We start from the raw sequence: 22913 nt of genomic DNA, 5'->3' as shown, positions 1-22913 counted from the left end.
CTACAACTTAGCATCGTTTGTAGTGTATTGTAGTAACAACATATGCATTATGCTCAACTCCATTGTAGACATCTATTGTAATGTCTCGTATGCGAGAGGGGACCAAAGCCCTAACATTAAAAGTACATTACTAAGAGGAAGATTTTTCATATTAAGGGTTAAAGGCCACCTATGCCTAGCCATCTACATTTACTTGTACATTATATCCACACACATGTATACTATAGGTGGTGGATGCCCATCATTGTCACTTTATTTGTTTTTCTTCCACCCAGTGGAAAGGTGCCTATGTCTACCGCCCTGTATTTACTACACACATCATGATCACACACCTATACACTGCAAGTGGTGGGTGCCCATTACTGTCACTTTATTCTTTATTCTTTCAACGACTATTGAATAAGGGAAGGCCAATCATATATTGTGACCATTGGAGTTCTCACATATGGTGTCTCTCTCTCTCTTACTCTCTTAATCCATTAATCATAGCTCTTACTTTGCTCTTGCTTCTGCTTGTGTGCTTTCACTCTGGCTCTATCTTTCATATGGTATCAAAGCAGGCATTCAAAGAGCTTCTTCATCCTTTGCTTCGGCTCAGATTCAAAGCTTTAGCTCAAGGTTTCATGTCAACCATTGTTTCTTTCTCCCGATGTATGCATTGAGTCTTTCCTTCTCCCAGCTTAGTCTAGCTTGCTCCCTGCTTATTGAGGAGCTTTTCAGGGCTTAGTTGAGTCTTCTTGAGTGCTTATTGGGCTAAGAAGTAACCATTTTATCCATTTTGAGTGTATATAAAGCATGTTACAAAACTTGTGGATAATTGTGGTAACTTGATAACACTTTATATTTTGGCCATAACTTTTGCACACAATATCGGATTCAGATGTTTTGTATCTAGAGATAAAGATTGCAATGAGAGCCACAGATCAAAGCATAGAGTGAACTTTGTATATTTTCTAGTTCTCTATTTTATATAGAATAAAAAAATTCTGGTATAGACAGCAAACAATAAATTCCATATTGCATGTTTGATGCTTTAGAGATACTATTTTGGTGCATGGATGGTATGATTATGCTTTGGGATGCTATTTGGATTATTTAGAGCTTGATTAGCTCAGTTTTGCAAAGGTTTATTACTATTGTAACAGTTTTGAACAACACACATATAATAGTGAGTTTCATGCTTTCAATACCTATTATGTCTATATGGTATTTCAAGTATGTTGCATATCTATGGTGATGTCTAACATTGATGTATGAACTCGGATTTGGTTACGATATGCTTTGTCACTTGGATTTTAGCTACATTTGATATAATTGAGCTTTGGTCAGTTGCTTTGAGCTTCCATGCTTACTCACTTACAAGTATTGAAGCTTCATAAGACATTTATACTCCCAGATGTATTTGTGATGCACTTGGTCTTCCCAGATGCTTTGATGTATATGTATTGAGCTTTGTCTGCTCACTTTTGCATTCCGGTTTTGCTTCCCATGGGAGATGCTTGTACTTACTTGTTAGAGCTTGGTTCTTTGAGATAGTGGGACTCTTGGTTCATGTATATGCTCTCCTGTATGCTATTGGATGCAATTACTCCCACTTATGGGCTGATTTGATTCTGTATGATTTGGATGCCGGCACTTATCTTCGGTTGACAATTTATCAATGATGTATATGCTTATGGAATTATGGTTTATTGACACTTTGAGTTTGTAATTGTCTTTAGTACTGATGGGCTATGCTTAATCATTGCTAGTTGCATTCTTTGTATCTTGATTGCTACTTGGATATCCTTGTTAGTGGGAGCTTGCTTTCTTGGCTATTTGCCATAGTTGGATTGGCATATACTAATGTCTTTATTTCAACATTGATGAAGTTATAGTTTTCATTATTGTCTTGGAGAGCAGACATTGTACTTTGGTAGTCTATTGCATAAGTTGGTGGACAACTTATATTTTAGTATTCCCTCTTGTTTTGCCCTTTTTTTTGCTAAGTCTTGGGGACTGATTCGTACTCATTTATATCATCCCATTCTCTTAGATTTTTCATTGGTATATTGTCATTATGCCTCGTTCCTTGAATGATAGTACTATTTTCAATATTAAAAAGCTTGATGGCATAATTTTCACCTATTGAAAGACACATATATGACAAGTATTGGTTCAAAAGAAGCATGTTAGGCTATTGAGAACCAAGAGTGTAAAGCTTGAAGGCATGGATCAATATGATTAGGATGAGTTGGATGAGCTATGTAAATCCCCCATTATATTGTCATTATCTAAACAAGTTTACTTTAATGTTGTTGTACTTGAAGATAATGCTTGACAATTATGGAAAAAGATATGGAATCTTTATGACAAGCAAAGTCATGCTTCACATATGTATTGGTTGAAATGGATCATGGAACTTTGCATGAAGGCAATGACTAGTGTGTTCATACATTTGAACAAATTTCATTCTATTTTCAGACAATTGACTTCATAGTGCATTGAGTTCAAGGATAATGTCCCTCCCTTGTTTTTGCTTGCGATACTTCTTAAGTCATGGGATGCTTTCTATACTGCCATGTGTGCTAATATGTCTAAGGATGGTTTGAAACTCCAAGATGTTGGGAGTGCCTTACTCATCATACATGAGATAAATAGAGAGAATGTGGATGCATCCTATACTTCTCATGCATTGACTGTTAGAGGTAGACATGATGGTAAGAGCAATAATGACTGCCGTGGTAGAGACTCATAGAGGTATTAATCTCACGAGCTATCTTGCTCTAATTCTTATGGTTTTAAGGCCTCTCTTACATGTCATTACTATGGGAAGTACATTCATATTAGCCCACATTGCTAGAAGATGTGGGATGATAAGTATAAGGAGAAAGGCAAAGGCAAAGTGCATGATAAGTCTAACAATTGCAACATTGTTCCTAGTAAGTCCTGCATGAAATTTGAGGAGATAAATGCCTTGGAGCCCGAGTCTAATATGATGATTACATCTTAGCAGCTTCTTCTCTTGATTCTAATCAATTAGTTGATGCCTCGTTCACTTTTTCTCGGTATTGGGTGCTTGCTTCGAGGACTTCTTTCCATATTACCCCGCATAGAGACTGGTTTCATTCCTTTTGTAATATGATAAATTCTACGAGACTAGGAAATGACTTGGCATTGGATATTATTGACGTTAGATTGCAGTTTGCTTGAGGCAACACTTTTGTTTTGCATAATGTACACCATGTTCTGACTTTGACCAAAAGCCTATTCTCTCTTGGAGAATCGGATGATGCATGATATTATGTATCTTTTGGTGATTCCACATGAAAGATTATCCATGGGAATCTTGACTTTACTCAAGGTGCCAAGGTTGGCAGCCTCTATCAGTTGCTTGTATTTGGGTCTATTGACCATGTTTTGGCTATGATGGACATACCATGTGTATTTTTATGGCACCATCACCTTGGGTACATGTTCTTAAAAGAAGTGAAAATGCTTTTTTATTTGTAGTATATTCCACCCCTTAACTTCAAAAGTTTTGATTCACGTGACTATCGTCTTTATGGCAGGCTAACCGTGTGTAGTTCTCATAAGAAGTTTGGCATTACATGCACGTGTAAACCTGTGGCTCTTATGCATTGTGATGTATCTGCTCCCATGCCATGTCAATCATTGGGCGGCATAAAGTACTTTGCCACATTCATTGATGATGTTTTGCATAAGATCTAGGCATATCTTATTAAGTAGAAATTGGATGTCTTATCTACCTTTCAAAATTGGCTTACTCTTGTTGAGAATGAGTTTGGGTATAGGCTAAAATGCTTAAGGTCTGACAATGGGGATGAGCATGTTTTTAAAGCGTTTGAGAAGTTTTGTAATGAGAGAGGTACTAAGTGATAGTTGATTGCCCCATATAATCCATCCTAAAATGGTGTTGCACAACTCATGAATAGAACCATTCAAGAAAGAGTCCACATTAGGCTTAGCTAGGTAGGCTTACCATAATACTACTATTGGTTGCCAAGTTGCATAGGAGGTATGGTTTGGAAAACCTCTCTCATATGCGCATCTTAGAGTCTTTTGATGTGAGGCTTTCTACCATGTACCCAAGGACAAATGTAATAAGTAAGATCCTAAGTCAATGAAATGCATATTTCTTAGTTATATAGATGTAGGTGAAATGGTCTATCACCTATGCGATCCGTAGGTTATAGATGTAGGTGAAATGCTCCATCACCTATGGGATTCGTAGGTTCGGAAGGTTATCCATAGCCATGATATTGTTTTCCATGAGGAGAAGATGCATAAGTAGCCTGAACAAGTAGTTGAGGTACGCAAGGTGATATTTTAGGAGGAGCCTCTTGTTATTGGATAACTAACTAGATAGCTTGCACTCAATTGATATTCCAATGGCCCATGATCATGATGTTAGATCAAATGTATAAGCCCCACAATTTATTTTCAAATGGTATACTAGAGATAGACATCAACCTAATTGATTTGCACCTACCGTGATCTATGTTATGGTAACAGATTCTGGCGAACCTCTTACTTTTTATGAGGAGCCCATGCATAGAAGTGATAGTCACTCTCGGGAGAGGGCCATGCAATCTAAGTTTGATTCACTATAGAAAAACCATACATGGGATTTGGTTCCTTGCCTAATGGGAAACATACATTGCTATGCAAGTGGATGTACAAGTTGAAGATTACCCCTAGATGTCTAAGCTAGCATATAAGGCCAAATTAATTGCTAAGTATTTTAAGCAAAAGCATGGTTTTGACTTTGATAAGGTCTTTTCTCTTGCAGTCAAGATAACTACCCTACGCTTGATATTGGCCTTGGTTGCTTAGTTAGATATGGATCTCTATTACATATTCTTGGAATGTGCATCACACACAATTGCTCTAAGGGGCTCCTTTACTTGTCATAGAAGGAGTACATATAGAATATCCTTGAGGGCTTCTATATGCAAGATATTAAGCCCATTGGTTGTCTTTTACCTTCCCACGTGAAGATCATTCATGATTGTCCCCAGTCATATGAACAAAAGGTTGAGATGGCTTATGCATCCACATTGGATAGTTTGATATATGTCATGATTGCCACTCACTTTGACATAGAATTTGCAATGGAGAGTTGTGGCACGATGTATGGCTACACTTGGCCAATGACATTGGAACGTCACGGAGGGTATCATGAGGTACCTGAAAGGCACTGCAAATATGTGCATTTGCTATGGTGGCCGTGATACTACAATCACAGTGGGTTACATTGACTCTGACTATGCAAGACATATAGTAGGAAGTCCAATTTGGGTATGTCTTCACCTTTGTTGGAGGTGCTAAAGTCTAAAGTGTAAAAATACATGGCCTTATCTACTATTGAGGCAAAGTATATTGCATTCACCAAGGCTTGCAATATACAACGAGGTCCTATTGTTAGGCTATCTAGTGGGTAGACATTGGTATTCCTATTATTTCTACATTGCATTCGCATTTTATGAGTGCTATTTAGTTAGCTAAGAATCTAGTCTTCCATACAAAGATAAAGCACATTGAGGTGTGCCATTACTTCATAAGGAAGGTGATAGAGAACAAGTGTATTGAGCTTGTCAATATCTCAATACATGAGAATCCTATAGATTTGCTCACTAAAAGTTACTTTAGTGGAAGGTTTTGCCTTCTTTAGGAAGATGATGAGCATAGGATGAGATGATGCCTATTTCTCATCCTGTTGTACTTTGTCACTTTTCTTGTTCTCTTCTCACTCGAGGCACATTCATTTTTTAGTGGAAGATTGTTGGGGATAAAGCTGTATATGCCTATGCCGCTCTATATTTACTACACACATCATGACCGGACACATGTGCACTGCAAGTGGTAGGTACCCATCATTATCACTTTATTCTTTTAGTGACTATTGAATAAGAGAAGGCCAATCACACATTGTGACTGTTTCACTTTCCACATCCACATATGCTCTCTCTCTTGCTCCATTTGCTATAGCTCTTTCTTTGCTCTTGCTTCCACTTATGTGCTTTCACTTGGGCTCTACATTTGAAGTGGCAATAAAATAAGGGAAGACAAGTCACACATTGTGACTATTAGAGTTCCCACACATCGATCTCTCTCTTCTTGCTTGAACCTCCATAGCTCTTGCATATCTTCTTACTTTCACTTATGCTCCACCTTTTAATTGGTAATAGAGCAGGAATTTGAGAAGCTTCAACATCACTTGCTTCAATATGAGAAGAACGACTTGACTTAAAGCTTTCATGGTAGTCCACCCTTCATTCTTTCAAGGTATGCATTGTCTTAGCTTGGTCTAGGCTTATGAAGGCTTATTCTAGGGCTTTCAAGAGATTGTTTGGGCATTGCTTGAGGCCCTACCATGGTTAGTAGCTACTTTAGAGGCCTTATAGGTTACTAGCATAATTTACATTGCCAATACATCCCTTGTTCTAGTTGAAAATAACCTCTAGTGGCTATTGTCTTGCTCCTTGCACATGACACTATACTTGGCATTCATCTTGGCATTTCTTGGCTTGCTCTTGAGTACTCTTTGGAAAGATCTTGCTCAGCCATTGACTATGGAAATAGAAAGATATGATGTATACCCTGTGGAATAGTATACATTGAGTTTTCCATTCCTTATGTAATGCTTTTAGGATGCTATCTTGATGCCTAAATGTTATGGTGATGCTTTGAGGTGCTATTTGGATTAGATAGTTCTTGTTTAGCTCAATTTTAGTAGGGTTTATTGCTGTAATACAGTTTGGACAACAAGCATACAACAATGGAGCTTTATGCTTTGAATGCTTACAAGACATTTGGGGATTCTACATGCCTACATGGATGCTAGGCATTAATGTATGTGCCCGAATATGCTTATGATGTGCTCTGTGCTTCATGTTTGAGCTCATTTGGATGTATTTGGACATTGGACATTTGCTTCAATGATTCTTCACTTGTGAGTTGAAGACATATTGGATGTATATGTTCCCAAGTGTATTCATGATGTACTTGGGCTTTTTGAATGCTATGACGCTTACATCTTGACCATTGCTTGTGATCACTATACATTTCAAATTTGCTTCCACTAGGAGACACTTGTACCTTCTTTGCAGAGCTTAGTTCTTTACAAATAGTGGGAGTCTCCTGCTTATGTACATGCTCAATTGATATATGCATACACTTTTCTTGCAAACACTAACACTTGTGGATTTGTTTGCTTTTAAGCACTTGGATACCTTGCACTTATCATTATTAGTGATTTGTCATCGGTGGATATATGCTTTATATGCATTGGTTTTATGCATGCATGTATTTAACACCCTGTATGTTTTGATAGTTCTTGGCACTTATCATTATTAGTGATTTGTCATTGGTGGATATATGCTTCATATGCATTGGTTGTATGCATGCATGTATTTAACACCCTGCATGCATTGCTATCCAAATAGTCCTAATAGTCGGAGCTTACTTCGTTGGGCATTTGCTTAGATATGTATGCACTTGCTTTAGTTTTTATGGAGAACAATGTTGAAAATTGTTTATGAGCAGTTTCTTTGAGTGCAAACACCTTGTTTGAGCACTCTAGTGCCTACTCTTTATGGATAGCTATATACTTTTTTGTTTCCCATCTCTTGCCTTCACTTTTAGCTCAGTTTTGGGCTATTTTGCTATGATTGCAATTGCCCATACTCTTGTATTTGCAGTCATTTATTAACATAATGGCAAGTGCTTCTAATGCATCAAATGGTAGTGCTATTTTCAACATTAAGAAGTTGGATCGTAACAACTTCTAATATTAGAACATGCAATATAATAGGTGTTGGTGCAAAAGTAGCAAGTTAGGCCATTTAAAGGTAAGGGTATAATCCCATAACATTGGAATAGAGGTGATTGGGACGAGCTAGATGGGTTATGAAAGTCCACTATTGTACTATCTTTGTTTAAGTGAGTGTGTACTTGACTGATGGTAGTGCATATGATTTATGGTAGGAGATATATGACCTTTATGTAAAGTAAAGTTGTGTATCTCAGTTGTATTAATTGAAGAAACTTGCGGACCTTTGCAGCAGAAGGGCACTCCTATGTCTACTCTTTTGAACGAGTTCCACTTTATTTTCAATCAACTTATCCCTTAGGGCATTTGATTTGAGGACAACATAAAATCTTTGTTCTTGCTTGTCACACTACTAGAGTCATGGGATACAATTCAAACTACTATAAGTGCTAATCCTCCTAAGGACAGTTTTAAATGTAGTGATGTAGAGAGTGCTTTACTTACAGAAGTGGTAAATAGGAAGAATATTGATGTGGCCCACACTTCTCCTGCACTTACAGTGAGAGGCTAAACTGGTGGAAATGGAAATAATAACTATGGTAGAGGCTCAGAGCCCCTGGGCAATCACGTAGCAAGTCAAAGATAGAGTTCGAGTAAAAGCATACAAGTAAAAGCAAGAGCAAAGCAAGAGTTATAGCAGATAGAGAAAAAGAGCAATAGAGAGAGACATCGTATGTAGAAACTCAAACAATCACAATGTGTGACTGGCCTTCCCTTATTCGATAGTCACTAAAAGAATAAAGAATAAAGAATAAAGTGATAATGATAGATGCCCACCACCTATAGTGTACAAGCGTGCGGTCATGGTGTGTGAAGTAAATACAAGGTGACATAGACACAAGTGCCTTTAGCCCAAGTACATATAGGGTAGCATAGGCGTAGGTACCTTTACCCCCAATAACTTTCCACTTAAAAACAAATGTGCCTCTATTGAGGAGAGGACAAGAAAAAGTGACAAAGTACAAATGTACATAAAGTATAACAGAATGAGGAATAGATGTCATCTCATCCTATACCTATTATCTTCTTAAGAAAGATAAAACATTCCACCAAGAGACTTTTAATGAGTAGACTTGCATGATTCTCATCAATCAAGATCTTGACATGCTCAATAGATGTGTTCTCTACCACCTCCTTCATGAAGTGCTAGCACATCTCAATGTGCTTTGTCTTCGCATGAAAGAACTAATTCTTGACCAACTAAATAGTATTCATAGAATTCAAATGTAGTATAGGAATAATAGTAATACCGAGGTCTATGGCCTACCATAGGGTCTCCTTGTTGCAAGCCTCGACGGTGGTTGCAACATACTATACCTTAATAGTAGATAAGGCCATGCATTTCTACACCTTGAACATCCAATAAACAACACCTCTAGTACAGTGAAGACATACCCAGAGGTGGACTTTCTAATATTTGCATTTTATGTATAGTCAAAACTATAATCCATGACCATAGTGTCTTGACCACCATAGCAAATGAACATATCAACAGTGCCTTTTAGGTACAACATGATACCTTTCATGGCATCCCAATGTCACCGGCTAGGTATAGCCATATAGCATGCCACAAGTCCCACTAAAAATGCTATGTCTAGACAAGTGGCTATCATGGCATACATTAACCTGCCCACAACAGATGCACAAGGGATCTTGGCCATCTTAGCCTTTTGCTCATCTAACTGGGGATAATCTACTTGACTAACCTTTACATGGGAAGGTAAGGGATTGCTAATAGGCTTAACATCCTGCATACGGAAGTGCTCAAGGACCTTCTGTACATAGTCCTTTTGTGACAAGTAAAGGAGCCCCTTAGAGAGATCATGTGTGATCCACATCCTAAGAATATATGAGGCTTGTCCCATGTCCTTCATCTCAATGCTCTTATTGAGTTGACTTTTCAAGGCTTCTAGCTCATCATGAGCTCTCCTAGCAATCAACATATTATCCACATAAAGTACTAAGATAATAAGGATGCCATGACAAGCCTTTTTTGCATAGAGACATAGATCCATATCACTACGTGTATACCTCTATGAATATATGAAAGCATTGAACTTATGGAACCATTCCCTAGGTACTTGATTAGGCCATAAAGGCTCTTTCTCAATTTCCACACTAGGTTCCCTACCTTTTTCCTCAAAGCCCTTAGACGCTTGCATATAAATCTCATCATGTAGGTCCTGATGTAAGAAAGATATCTTTACATCCCTCTAATAAAAGTCTAGATCTAATTGCATAACCAAAGCTAATATTAAGCAAAGGGTAGTCATCTTAATCACACAAGAGAAGACCTCATCAAAGTCAACACCATGCTCCTACTTAAGACCCTTTGTAACTAATTTGGCCTTATATATGATGCTGTCCATAGATACTCTTCAACTTGTACATCCACTTGTATGGCAAGGCATACTTTCCACCAGGCAAACAAACCAAATCCCATGTATGATTTTTCTACAATGAGTCATACTTTGACTGCATGGTCCTCTCTCATGAGTGACTATCACCTCTATGCATGGCCTTATCACAAGTAAAAGATTCACTAGCATATGTCACCATAACATAATCCATCAAGGGTGCAAATTGATCTATCTTTGGTAGATCATCGCAAAAACAGGATGTGGGACATATACATCCTATCCAACATCATGATTATTGACCACTCAAACATAAGCTCTACAGGGTGTCTAGCTAGCTATATAGTAACAAGAGGCTCCTTGTGAAATATCACTCTGTATACCTCAACTACCTACTCAGACTACTTATGTAACTTCTCCTCATGGAAAACATTATGGCTATGGGTAATCTTTCTAGCTTGTGAATCCCATAGGTAATAGCCCATCTCATCTGTATCCCCATAACCAAGAAATATGCATTTCATTTATTTAGGATCCAGCTTGTTACATTTGTCCTTGGGAACATGGCAAAAAGCCTCACATTCGAAGATACGCAAATGAGGACCATATCTTCTCTACAACATGTTAACCAATAGTAGTGCATGGGGATTTATTTATCAAGTGTATGGAAATAGTGATTGCCTCAATCCAAAAATGCTCTAATAAGCTTCCCTAGCTAAGCGTACTATGAAATCTCTCTTGAATCATCCTATTCATGCGCTCTGCAACACCATTTTGAGGTGGGGTGTAAGGGGTGGTCAACTCATGCTTAAGAGCTCACTCATTGCAAAACTACTCAAATGTTTAAGAGACATATTCATGCCCATTATCTAACCATAAGTATTTCAATCTATACCTAGTGTAGTTCTCAAGAAGAGTAAGCCAACATTGAAAGGTAGCTAATACATATGATTTCTACTTTATGGTATATGCATAGACCTTATGCGAATAATCATCATTAAAAGCCACAAAGTAATTCGCACCACCTAGGGATTCACAAGGCATGGGACTATATATACTAAAATGGTCACATGAACTAGAACACTTATATATACTAAAATGGTCACCTTCAGACTTTTTATGAGAAATGTGTGTCTTCTTGCCATAAAGATAATGGTCACATGAACTAGAACACTTATAGTCAAGGGGCAAAAGATACCGCAAACAAGAAAGCATTTTCATTCCTTTTAAGAACATGTGACCAAGGGGACGATGCTATAAAGATACATGTGATATGTCACTCACAACCAAAACATGGTTAATAGATCCAGATACAAGCAAGGGATAGAGGTTGCCAACCTTGGCACCTCAAGTAAAGACAAGATTCTAATGTATAATCTTCCACATGGAATCACCAAAAGATACATGATACTATGCATCATCCAATTGTCCAATAGAGGGTAGGCTTTTGGTCAAGGCTAAAACATGGCATACATCATACAAAACAAAAGTATTGCTTAAAGCAAATTGTATTCTAACATCACCAAAGCCAATAATATCCAATGCCAAGTCATTTCCGAGTCTCACAAAACCTGTCATGCTACGATAGGAATAAAATAGGATAACATTAAAAAAAGTCCCCAAATCAAGCAGCCAACATTGGGAAAAAGTGAATGATACATTAACCAACTGAGTAGCATCAAGAGAAGAATCTACCAAGATGACTCGAGCTCCAAGCCATTTATCTCCTCGATTTTCACGTTGGACCTATTAGGAACACCGAGACTTATCCTATAATTTTCCATTGCCTTTCTCCTTGCACTTATCATCACACATCTTATAGTATTGTGGCCTAATATGACCTTGCTTCCCATAATAATGACATATAAGAGAGGCCTTAGTACCATAGTATTTACTGTGAGACTACTTGTGAGATTGAGACCGGTGTGAGTCTCTACCATGATAGTCATTACTGCTCTTACCATCATATCTATCCCTAATGGTCATTGCATGAGAAATACAGGTTGTATCCACATTCTTTCTATTGATCTTCTTTATGAGTAAGGCACCTTCAATATTGTGGAGTTTCAAATCATCATTAGGCATATTAGTACACATGGTAGTATGGAAAGTGTCCTCTGACTCAAGAAGTGTCACAAGTAAGAATAAGGGAGGACGATTATCCTTAAACTCAATGGCTTGTGAAGTCAATTGGTCAAAAATTGAGTGAAACTCATTCAAATGCACACACACAATAGTCCATTCCTTTGTACAAAGGTTCATGAGCTATTTCAACCAATACATTTGTGAAGCAGGACTTTGCTTATCATAATGATAACATATTTTCTCCCATATCTATCAAGCATCATCTTTAGGTGACACAACATTGAAATAAACATGTTTTGACAATGACAATATTATAGTGGATTAAGATAGCTCATCCAACTCATCACAAGTATCTTGATCAATGCCTTTCGGCTTTATACTCTTGGTTTTCAAAGGCATAGTCTAGTTGTTTTGAACCAATACCATACATATATTGTCTTCAAATAGGTGAAGTTTTTTTAATATTAAAAATAGCACTATCATTCGAAGAACCAACCATAATGACATTATACCAATGCAAAATCCAAGAGAGTGGCTTGCTGTAAATGATTGAAAATTAGCCCCAAAAACTCAACCAAAACATGAGGAAATGCCAAAGTATGGAGTTGTGCACCAAGTACAAGCAATAGATTACCAAAGTAAAAAGTCTGCTCTCTAAGACAATGCTGAAAATTGTAATTATAGTAATGCTAAAATGAGGACAATAGTACATGTCTATGGGCAAATTGCCAAGAAAGCAAGGTCCCATTGCCAGGGACATGTAAGTAGCAACTGGGATATAAAGAATGTAATGAGCACAAACCAAGCATAGACTGTCGGTACCAAAGACTATCACAAACTCAAATTAGTAGTAAGTCATACATTCCATAAGCATATACATCACTGACATACTATTGATAGAGGTAAGTATTGATGTCCAAAGCATACATAATCAAATCAATCTCCACAAGTGGAGGTAATTGGGTCTAATAGCATGTAAGAGAGCATATACATGAACCAAGAGTCCCACTGTCTCAAAGAACCAAGCTCTGCCAAGTAAGTACAAGTGTCTCCCACTAGAAGTGAATCCAAAATATAAAATGAGCATGCAAAGCTCAAGACATATACATCAAAGCATCTAGGAAGCCCAAGCATATCACAAATACTTCTGGGAGCATAGGTGTCAAATAAAGCTTTAATACCCATAAGTGAGCAAGCATAAAAGATAAAATAAACTGTGACCAGAGCCCAAGTACATCAAATGTAGCTTAAATCCAAGTATCAAAGCATGTCATAACCATATCCAATCTCATATATCAATGCTGGACATCATTGTAGACATATAGCATACCTGAAATACCATGTAAACACAATAGGCATCCAAAGTATGAAGCTCATTGTTGTATGCTTGCTATCCAAATTGTTATGACAACAATTAACCTCTACAAATCTAAGCTAATCAAGCTCTAAATAATCCAAATAGTATCTCAAAAGCATAACCATACCATCCGAGTGCCAAAATAGCATCCTTGAGGCATCAGACACACATTATGGAACTTATTGTTTACTGTCCAAACCAAAGTTATTTTATTCTATGTGAAACAAAGAATAGAAAAATATACAAAATAAACTGTGTGAGTGCTTAGATTTATAGCTCTCATTGCACTCTTCATTTCTAGCAATACCTATGCAAAAGTTATGGCCAAAATACGACAGTGCTATCAAGTTGCCATAGTTGCCCACGACTTATAGAGCATGCTCTGTATCCACTCAAAGTGGATAGAATGGCTGCTCTTCAACTCAATAGTACTCAACAAGGCTAAGCTTAGCCCTAGAAAACTCCTTGATAAATAGGGAGCAAGTTGGAAAATCTAGAAGAAGGGAAGACTCAATGCATACCTTGGGTGAAAGAAATAATGGTTGCCTTGAAACCTTGAGCTAAAACTTTGAATTTGTGATGAAGCAAAGAACAAAGAAGCTCCTTGAATGGTTGGCTCTGATACCAATTGAAATGTAGAGCCCAAGTGGAAGCATACAAGTAGAAGCAAGAGCAAAGAAAGAGCTATGGGTGGATGAAGCAAGAGAGCAAGAGAGAGACACTGTATATGGGAACTCCAGTAGTCACAATGTGTGTCCGACCTTCCTTTATTAAATCGTCACTAAAAGAATAAAGAATAAAGTGACAGTGATTAGGCACCTGCTACTTGTAGTGTACAAGTGTGTGGTTATGGTATGTAAAGTAAATATAGGTGGCATAGACACAAATGCCTTTATCCCAAGTAAATACAAGGTGGTATAGGCACATGTGCCTTTACTCCCAATGGTAAGTCCCACATAGTAAGTTCTCTTTGACGTGTTATTATTGTGGGCAGTAGGGTCATGTTAGGCCGTAGTGCCATAAAATACACTATGATTGGTGCAATTAGAAAGGTAGGGGAAAAATGTGAGAAAATGTAAACTCTACTAAGATTGTACCCAAATCCAGTATGAAGATAGAGGAGATCAATGCCTCGGAGTACAGTTTCAATGATTACATACTTATTGCTTCATCACTTGATGCTACTCAATTCAATGATGCTTCTTATTATTACTTTTAGTGTTTAGGCTTCATTCAATGTTACCCCTATTGTCATTAGTTCCATAGCTACTATATCGATTCTATTAGAATAGGATATGACATTGCATTGGATGTACTTTGCATATGTAATGTTAGATTGCAATTTGATACTAGTGCTCCTTTTGTGCTTCACGATGTATGCCATGTTTTAGATTTGATTAATAGCCTTATTTTAGCCAGACAATTGGATGATGACAAATACCATGTATCTTTTGGTGATTTTGCATGAAAGATCAATTGTAGTAGTCTTGTTTTTGCTAGAGGTGCAAAGGTTGGTAGCCTCTATCCTTTGCTTGTCTCTAGGTCTATGGACCATGTTTTAATTGTGACCAATCTTTCACATGTATCTATCTGGCATCTCCACCTTGGGCATATGCCTTTGAAAGGAATGAAAGTACTTACTCACTGCAATATCTTTCACCTTTTGACATTCATAGATCAATGTAGCGATTCCATATGTAGGACGGTAAGCCTACTGGCTATTGTTACCTTCTCATGTGAAGGTTAGTCAAGTATATTGTCCCGAGTCAGATGATGAGAGGGTTGAGATGGTCAAGGTCGCACATGCATCCACAGTGGATTATTTAATGTATGCTTTGATAGCCACTTAACCTAACATAGCATTTGCAATAGGAGTTGTGGCACGTTATACCATTACACTTGGTAGGCAACATTAAGACCCTATGAAGGATATCATGAGATACATTGAAGGCACTACAAATATGTGCATTTACTATGGTAGCTAGGATACAAGAAATGTGGGTTACATGGACTTAGACTATGTAGAACATGCAAACACTATGAAGTCCACCTCTAGGTATGTCTTGACCTTTGTTGGAGGTGCTATCTCTTGGATTTCCAGAGTGCAAAAATGCTTGGCCTTGTCTACTACCAAGGTTGAGTATATTGCAACCACTAAGGTTTGCAAGGAGGCTCTATTTTAGGCCATTTGGTTGGAGATCTTGGTATGACATTAACTCCTATATTGCATTCAGATTCAATGAGTGCCATTTAGGTGCCAGTCTTCCATGTGAAGACAAAGCACATTGTATTATTTAATTAAAGAGCTGTTAGAGGACAAGTCAATTGAGATTGTCAAGATCCCTATAGATACGAATATTTGTAGATCATCTTTTTATACTTGTATGTACACTTTATACTTTGTCCATTTTTTTCTTATTTTCTCTACACTCAAGCACATTCACTTTTAAGTGGGAGATTGTTGGGAGCTAAAGGTCGCATGTGCCTAGCTACCTACATTTACTTGTACATTGTACTTACCCACACACCTATACACTATAGGAGGCAAGCACCCATCATTGTCACATAATTATTTATTCTTTCACTCGCAATAGAATAAGGGAAGGAAAGTCACACATTGTGACTATTGGAGTTCCCACACATTGTTCTCTCTCTTCTTGCTTGAACTTCATAGCTCTTACATCTCTTCTTGCTTCTGCTTGTGCTCCCACTTACACTCTACCTTTCAATTCAATGAGCACAATCGTTCTTTTTTTGTTTTGCCATTGTGTTGTCAACTGGATGATGGATCCTTTGTGTCCATTGAGATGATCATGAAAACTATACATCTACTCAAATGGCTCCACAACTAGACATGATCACAAGCTCCATTTGACAATGACTCCAAGGGGAGAAGAGAGAATCCACAATGAGCTTGAAAAAGAAGAAAGGTTATATAATAGCCTTGCATAAAGGCTGTTAATATTTACAATCCATTGTTTTGATGAGCTATAATCAATCATCAGCACACTTTGCTAATCAATCATCTACATGCTGAGAGAGAGAGAGAGAGAGAGAGAGAGAGAGAGAGAGAGAGAGAGAGAGAGAGAGAGAGAGAGAGAGAGAGAGAGAGAGAGAGAGAAGCATAGAAAGGAGAGAAGGCAGAGGGGGATGACGTATGTCCCAAGGAGGCAATCAATCTAAGATAAGCGATAATAAACACCAATTTGTGATTCTCTCTCCATTAATCCATTATGGATAACCTCTCCACATCCCATCTCTTAACCCTTGCAACCATATTGATAATCATCCCATCAACTATCCTCTTCAACCTTACTTACCATCTTCAATCCACTCAAAAGCACCTGTGGCCTCAATTCTCTATTAGCCAAAGAAAAATTATTTTGAAGAACCACCCTTCTTCTTAAGTCAAGAATTTCCCTTGCCAAGCTTTTTCCTATACCTTCATCTTGTTCTTTCCCCTTCACAAGTCTTGAGCTCAAGAACATTCAAGGCCTATCAAGACCAATGATGGCTCAAGGAGAAGTGGGATGATTGATGCCTTAAAAGAGTTTGTGCACTCATGATGGCTTCAAAATGAAGGAACGTCGGAGTTGGACAAGAGGCGACACACGTGAGTGACTTCCATATCACAATGACTTGAGCTTAGGTGCCCTCCCTTATGTTTCAAAAGTACTTTTGCTATGATGGATACCAAGTACGTTTAATTTTTAAAGGCTAAGCATATCATGTAATGCAACTACTAGAGTTCGAGTGTGCTTATGATGTTTCAAGACTTTAGTAGCTAGACATTAAACTAGTCACATAGGCACATCACTTGATGGACTATTGAAAGTACGCGATCAAGGATTCATTAGATAGGCATGTCACATGTGGTATTAGAGTGAAAAGTGAATTTCAGTAATGAAACCTAGATAGAACCATTTGCAACCCTATATAAGTTATGATTAATTCTCTTGTGAAAATGGTATATCACTTATCAGTGATGATGGGTTTTTCTAGAATGATGAAGCCTAGTAGTAGCAATTCATAGTGTTTTGAGCTATGTTCACTTCTGCCATGAAGAGATCAATTTATATGGACCTTGAAGTGCATCTACAATCCTTATTCATTGTACTAGGAACAATGTTGGACATAAAGTAGTGCATATTGTTTCACTCATGCCGATTGTCTTGCCTACATTCGAAACAACCTCAAACAAATCAAATGGATGGAAAATCTCAAGGTTGTTACAATATTCATTTTCATGGAATCTAGATTAAATCCTACCCTCCACATAGGTGGATAGAGGATTTGACAAAACCATTACATCTATGAAGAAGTCACTTAGGTTAGTTTGGCGGAGCATACCACTATTCCAGGCTGCTCTCACCATAACAAATATTGTAAAGAAGGGTTTCTTGACCTTCCTTTTAAGTATAAAACCCTAGACATTTTGGCTAAGCCTCAAGTTTGTAGAGCCATCGATATATATGAATTTCATGAATAAAGCCTTGCAAATAGAAAAATGCTTATTATGATGTATCACCCTTTGCCTATTGCAATTATGAATAAAAAGGCGCCTTTATTTTTCATTTCATTTACACAAGGATGATGTTTCTTTGAGTCTTATGTTGTGAATGTGCAAAAGTTTATACAAAACCTTAGATGAATTATATAAAATTAACTACATTCATTGTAATGTAGGGCATTGCACCTACCCCTATTGCTACTAAGATCAAAGAGAAGAAAACTATCCTTAAACAAGTTAAGCCACCTAAATTTGATAGCAAAGGAAGAGATATAGAAATGGATATCAAGGTATGGATTGAGACGATGGAGGATTATATTCAACCAATGCTTCAAATAATGCCATGATAGAGCCAAGCTCGAGTTGACAAAGGAAGCTTAGCCTATGATGTAAGAACAATTAAAGGAAATTGTGCCCCGAAGTTATCTTCCATCATCTCATCACAATATGAAAATGAATGAGTCATTTGCTCTACAATAGATGGGGAGGACAAGTCTTGTGTTGAAATTTGAAAGGAAATCAAGTAAGTACACAAGATGAAGCTAGTAAGCCAAATGTTCAATTGGCTAAAGCCTCATACATTGCGTAAGGTCTAAGGGAAAAATTGTCTATCTACTAGATTAAGATCAACAATATTAACCAAGGTAACGAATCATAAAAAGAACTTTATTGGATTAAGGAGTATGCAAACGTCTTCCTCACAGAGTTGGTTGAACATCCTCCCAATACCATGAAATCAAGCTTGTACTAGGAGCCAGATTCGTAGCAGTAAAAATACATTATCGAATGTCAATTCCTAAGGCCATTGAGATAAAAGAACACCTCGTATAGTTGTTATATCAAGGCTATATTCATCCTAGTAATTCACCATGGGAAGCTCCGGTCTTATTTCGAAAGAAAAATGACAGTAATCTCCGTCTTTGCATCAATTAACATGGGTTGAATTAGGCGATAGTCAAAAAATAAATACTTAATTCCCAAAATCTATTAAATTCCTAATATGTTGTAAGGGGAAAAAAAGTTCTCAAGAATTGATTTAAGTGAAGGGAGTGAGCCCAGAGTGGAAGCATGTGACCAGAAGTAAGAGCTATGGTGGAGAGAGAGAGAGAGAGAGAGAGAGAGAGAGAGAGAGAGAGAGAGAGAGAGAGAGAGAGAGAGACGTGGGAACTCCAATAGTCAAAATCTGTGACCGAGCTTCTCTTATTCAAATGTCACTGAAAGAATAAATAATGAAGTGATAGTGATAGGCGTTTGCCACCTGCAATGTAATAGGATGCGGGTATTGTTAATGTAGCTAATATATATGCGGGTAAGCACAGGTGCCCTTAGCCCCAACAACCTCCCACTTAAATGTGAATGGGCCCCTACTAAAGGAGAGAATGACAAAAAACTGACAAAGTACAAATGTACATAAGTATAACAAGATGAGGAAAGATTTTATCTCATCCAATACCCATTAACTTCCTACGGAAGGCAAAACACTCTATTGAGAGAGACTTTTTGCGAGCAGATCTACAAGATTTTAGTCATTTGAGTCTTGACAAGGTCAAGAGACCTATCCTGAATGACCTCTTTGATGAAGCAATAGCGTACCTCAATGTGTTTTGTCTTTGCATGGAAGATTGGATTCTTAGCTAAATGGATAGCACTCATAGAATTCGAATGTAGTATAGGAACCACATTAGTCATACCAATTGCCATTAGACAACCTCCTTGCAAGCCTCACTGTAGCTACAATATCCTCGGCCTGAATAATACAGAAGGCTGTGCATTTTTGCATCCTGGACATCCAATAAATAGCACTTTCAACAAAGGTGAAGACATAGCCAGAGGTGGACTTTCTACTATCTGTTTGTTTTGTATAATTAGAGTCAGTGTACCCTAAGACTCTTGCATCCTGGCCACCATAAGATATGCACATAATTGGTGTGTCCTTCAAGTATCTCATGATACCGTTCATGGCATCCTAATGCCGTTTGCTAGGTGTAGCCATATAGCATGCTGCAACATCCATTGCGAATGCTATGTCAGGATGGGTGGCTATCATGGCATACATCAAACTGCCCATGATGGATGAATAAGGGATCTTGACCATCTTGGTCTTCTTCTCATCTAACTATAGACAATTGGCTTGACTAACCTTCGCATGAGAAGGTAGAGGACAACCAATAGGCTTACCATCTTGCATATGAAACTGCTTAGGGACTTTCTAGATATACTCCTTTTGTGACAGATAAAGGAGCCCCTTAGAGCGATCGCACATGATGCACATCCCAAGAATATGCAAGGCCTATCCCATGTCCTTCATCTCGAATCTCTTCTTGACTTGAGTTTTTAAGGCATCCAACTCATCATAAGCGCTCTTCTAGTAATAAGTATGTTATCCACATAGAGTACTAAAATCATAAGGCTACCATCACGACCTTGTTTCTATATAAATATGAATTCATATCATTACTGCTATATCCCTATGAATGCATAAAAGCATCCAAATTGTGGTACCATTCCCTAGATACATGCTTAAGGCCATAAAGGCTCTTTTGCAACTTTCACAGTTGGTGTTCCTTGCCTTTTTCTTCAAAGCACTTAAGCTGTGCATATAGATTTCATCATGCAAGTTCCCATGTAAAAAATCCATCTTTATATCCATCTAATAAAGGTCTAGATCTAGTAGAGCAACCAATGCTAGTGCCCATCGTAGGATCGTCATTTTGGCCACAGGAGAAAAGACTTCATCTAAGTCAACACATGTTCCTTGGAAACCCTTCGTTTTATCAATCTCGCCTTATAAGTAGGCTTGGGGTGTTTAGGGAAACTTTTTCAACTTGTATACCCACTTACATGGCAATGCCTTCTTGCCACCAGGAAAAGGAACCAAATTCCATGTATGGTTAACTCTGATTGTATAGCCTTGTCCCATGAGTGACTATTAGCTTTGTGTATGGCCTCATCATAAGAGAGAGGCTCACCTGTATCTGTCACCATAACATAATCCATGGAGAGCATAAAGTGCTCAAGAGCTCTAGTAGAGTATCCCAAAATAGGTTGATCTTGGGCCATGGGAGCATTAACTACTGCATGTTGTCTAGCTGGCTATACGAGAGCAGGAGGCTCCTCTTGAAAGATCACACTGTGTACCTCAACCACTTGCTTAGGCTGCTTATGTATATTTTTCTCATGGAAAATGACATCATGGCTGTCAATAACCTAGTGAGCCTACGGATCCCATAGGCAATAGCCCATCTCACTTGCATCCCCATAACCAAGAAAGATGCATTTCATGGACTTAAGATCCAGCTTATTGTGCATGTGCTTGGAAACATGGTAGAATGCCTCAAAACCAAAGATACACAAATGGACATATGATGGAGTTTTCCCAGTCCATACCTCCTCTACAACCTGGTAATCAATAGCAATGTAAGGGGACCTATTAATCAAGTGCATGCCAGTAGTAATTGCCTCAACCAAAGAGTGTTATGGTAAGCCATCGTGGCTAAGCATACTACAGATTCTCTCCTACATTATCATATTCATACATTCTGCAATACCATTTTGGAGATGGGAGTAGGGGACGGTCAACTGAGCTTAGTAACCCACTCATAGCAAAATTTCTCAAAAGCTTTCAAGACATACACAATAGAGAGAAGGAGCCACTAGGATTATGAGCCATAGAGAAGCTACAACTATGACATCATCCCAAGGTGTGTATTTATTATTATTGTGTATATCCCTTTCAAGCATTGAGTTTTTCCTAGCTATCATTACCATTGATTGGGGGAGTGTGACATTAAAGAGGGAAAGAGGGAGAAAGAGTGTGGGGGGCCTAGTTGACACCCTGTCTTGTCTAACTGTCAACTTGTTTGAAAGTAGGAGGAGAGAGAATATGTAATGGGTGGAAGGTGGCTAGATTTGCATTTGATTGCCTAACAATAATTAAGGGTCAATATTATTTAGTGGTTAAGGTGCTTAAAAAATTTTGGGCTTTTTAAAATCATTGTTTGTGCACAATGCACAATGCACACGTACACAGTGTACATTCACACGTGTATAGTGTGCACATGTACAATGCATAGTGCACATCACATAACACCTTGTATAGTTAGAACAACAATGAGCTTGTGCACTTGCGGGTCCCTCTCTCTTCTCTCTCTCTCTCTCTCTCTCTCTCTAAATATATATATATATATATATATATATATATCTTGATGCTTGCCCTATTTGCAGGGGGAGACAAAGGGGAAGGAGGAGGAAGGTGACACCTTGAGTGCAAAACACTTAGTGCATTCACTCATACTTAGAAACCAATCATGTGCACTATACATGCACACATTGCACAATGCATAGTGCAAATGTATATTGCATTCTTGCACACCACACCTCACACTAGTGTACACCATTGTGCACCAAGCTTGCATCTTAGTGCATAGACACCCACACCCACTTGCATACTATCTTGCAAATCATTATGCATTTAGCTTATACCTAGGTTTACACATTCCATTGTTAGGATAGCCTATCATAGTGCATAGTGCATTGGTATATGTGCACTATGTTGGGGGTAAAGGCACCTCTGCCAAGCTGCCTGTATATTAGTTACACTAATAATATCTGCATACTTGCACACCTGTACATTGCAAGTGGCATGCACCCATCACTTTCACTTCATTCTTTATTCTTTCAGAGACATTTGAATAAAGGGAAGGCCAATCACACATTGTGACTATTGGAATTTTCACATCTTCTCTCTCTCTCTCTCTCTCTCCTTCCACC

This window comes from Lygodium microphyllum, chromosome 19 (assembly GCF_053477565.2).
Source record: "Lygodium microphyllum isolate KBCC chromosome 19, Lygodium_microphyllum_v1.1.10, whole genome shotgun sequence".
Taxonomy (NCBI): Eukaryota; Viridiplantae; Streptophyta; class Polypodiopsida; order Schizaeales; family Lygodiaceae; genus Lygodium; species Lygodium microphyllum.
Note: the sequence above shows the minus strand (reverse complement) of the source record.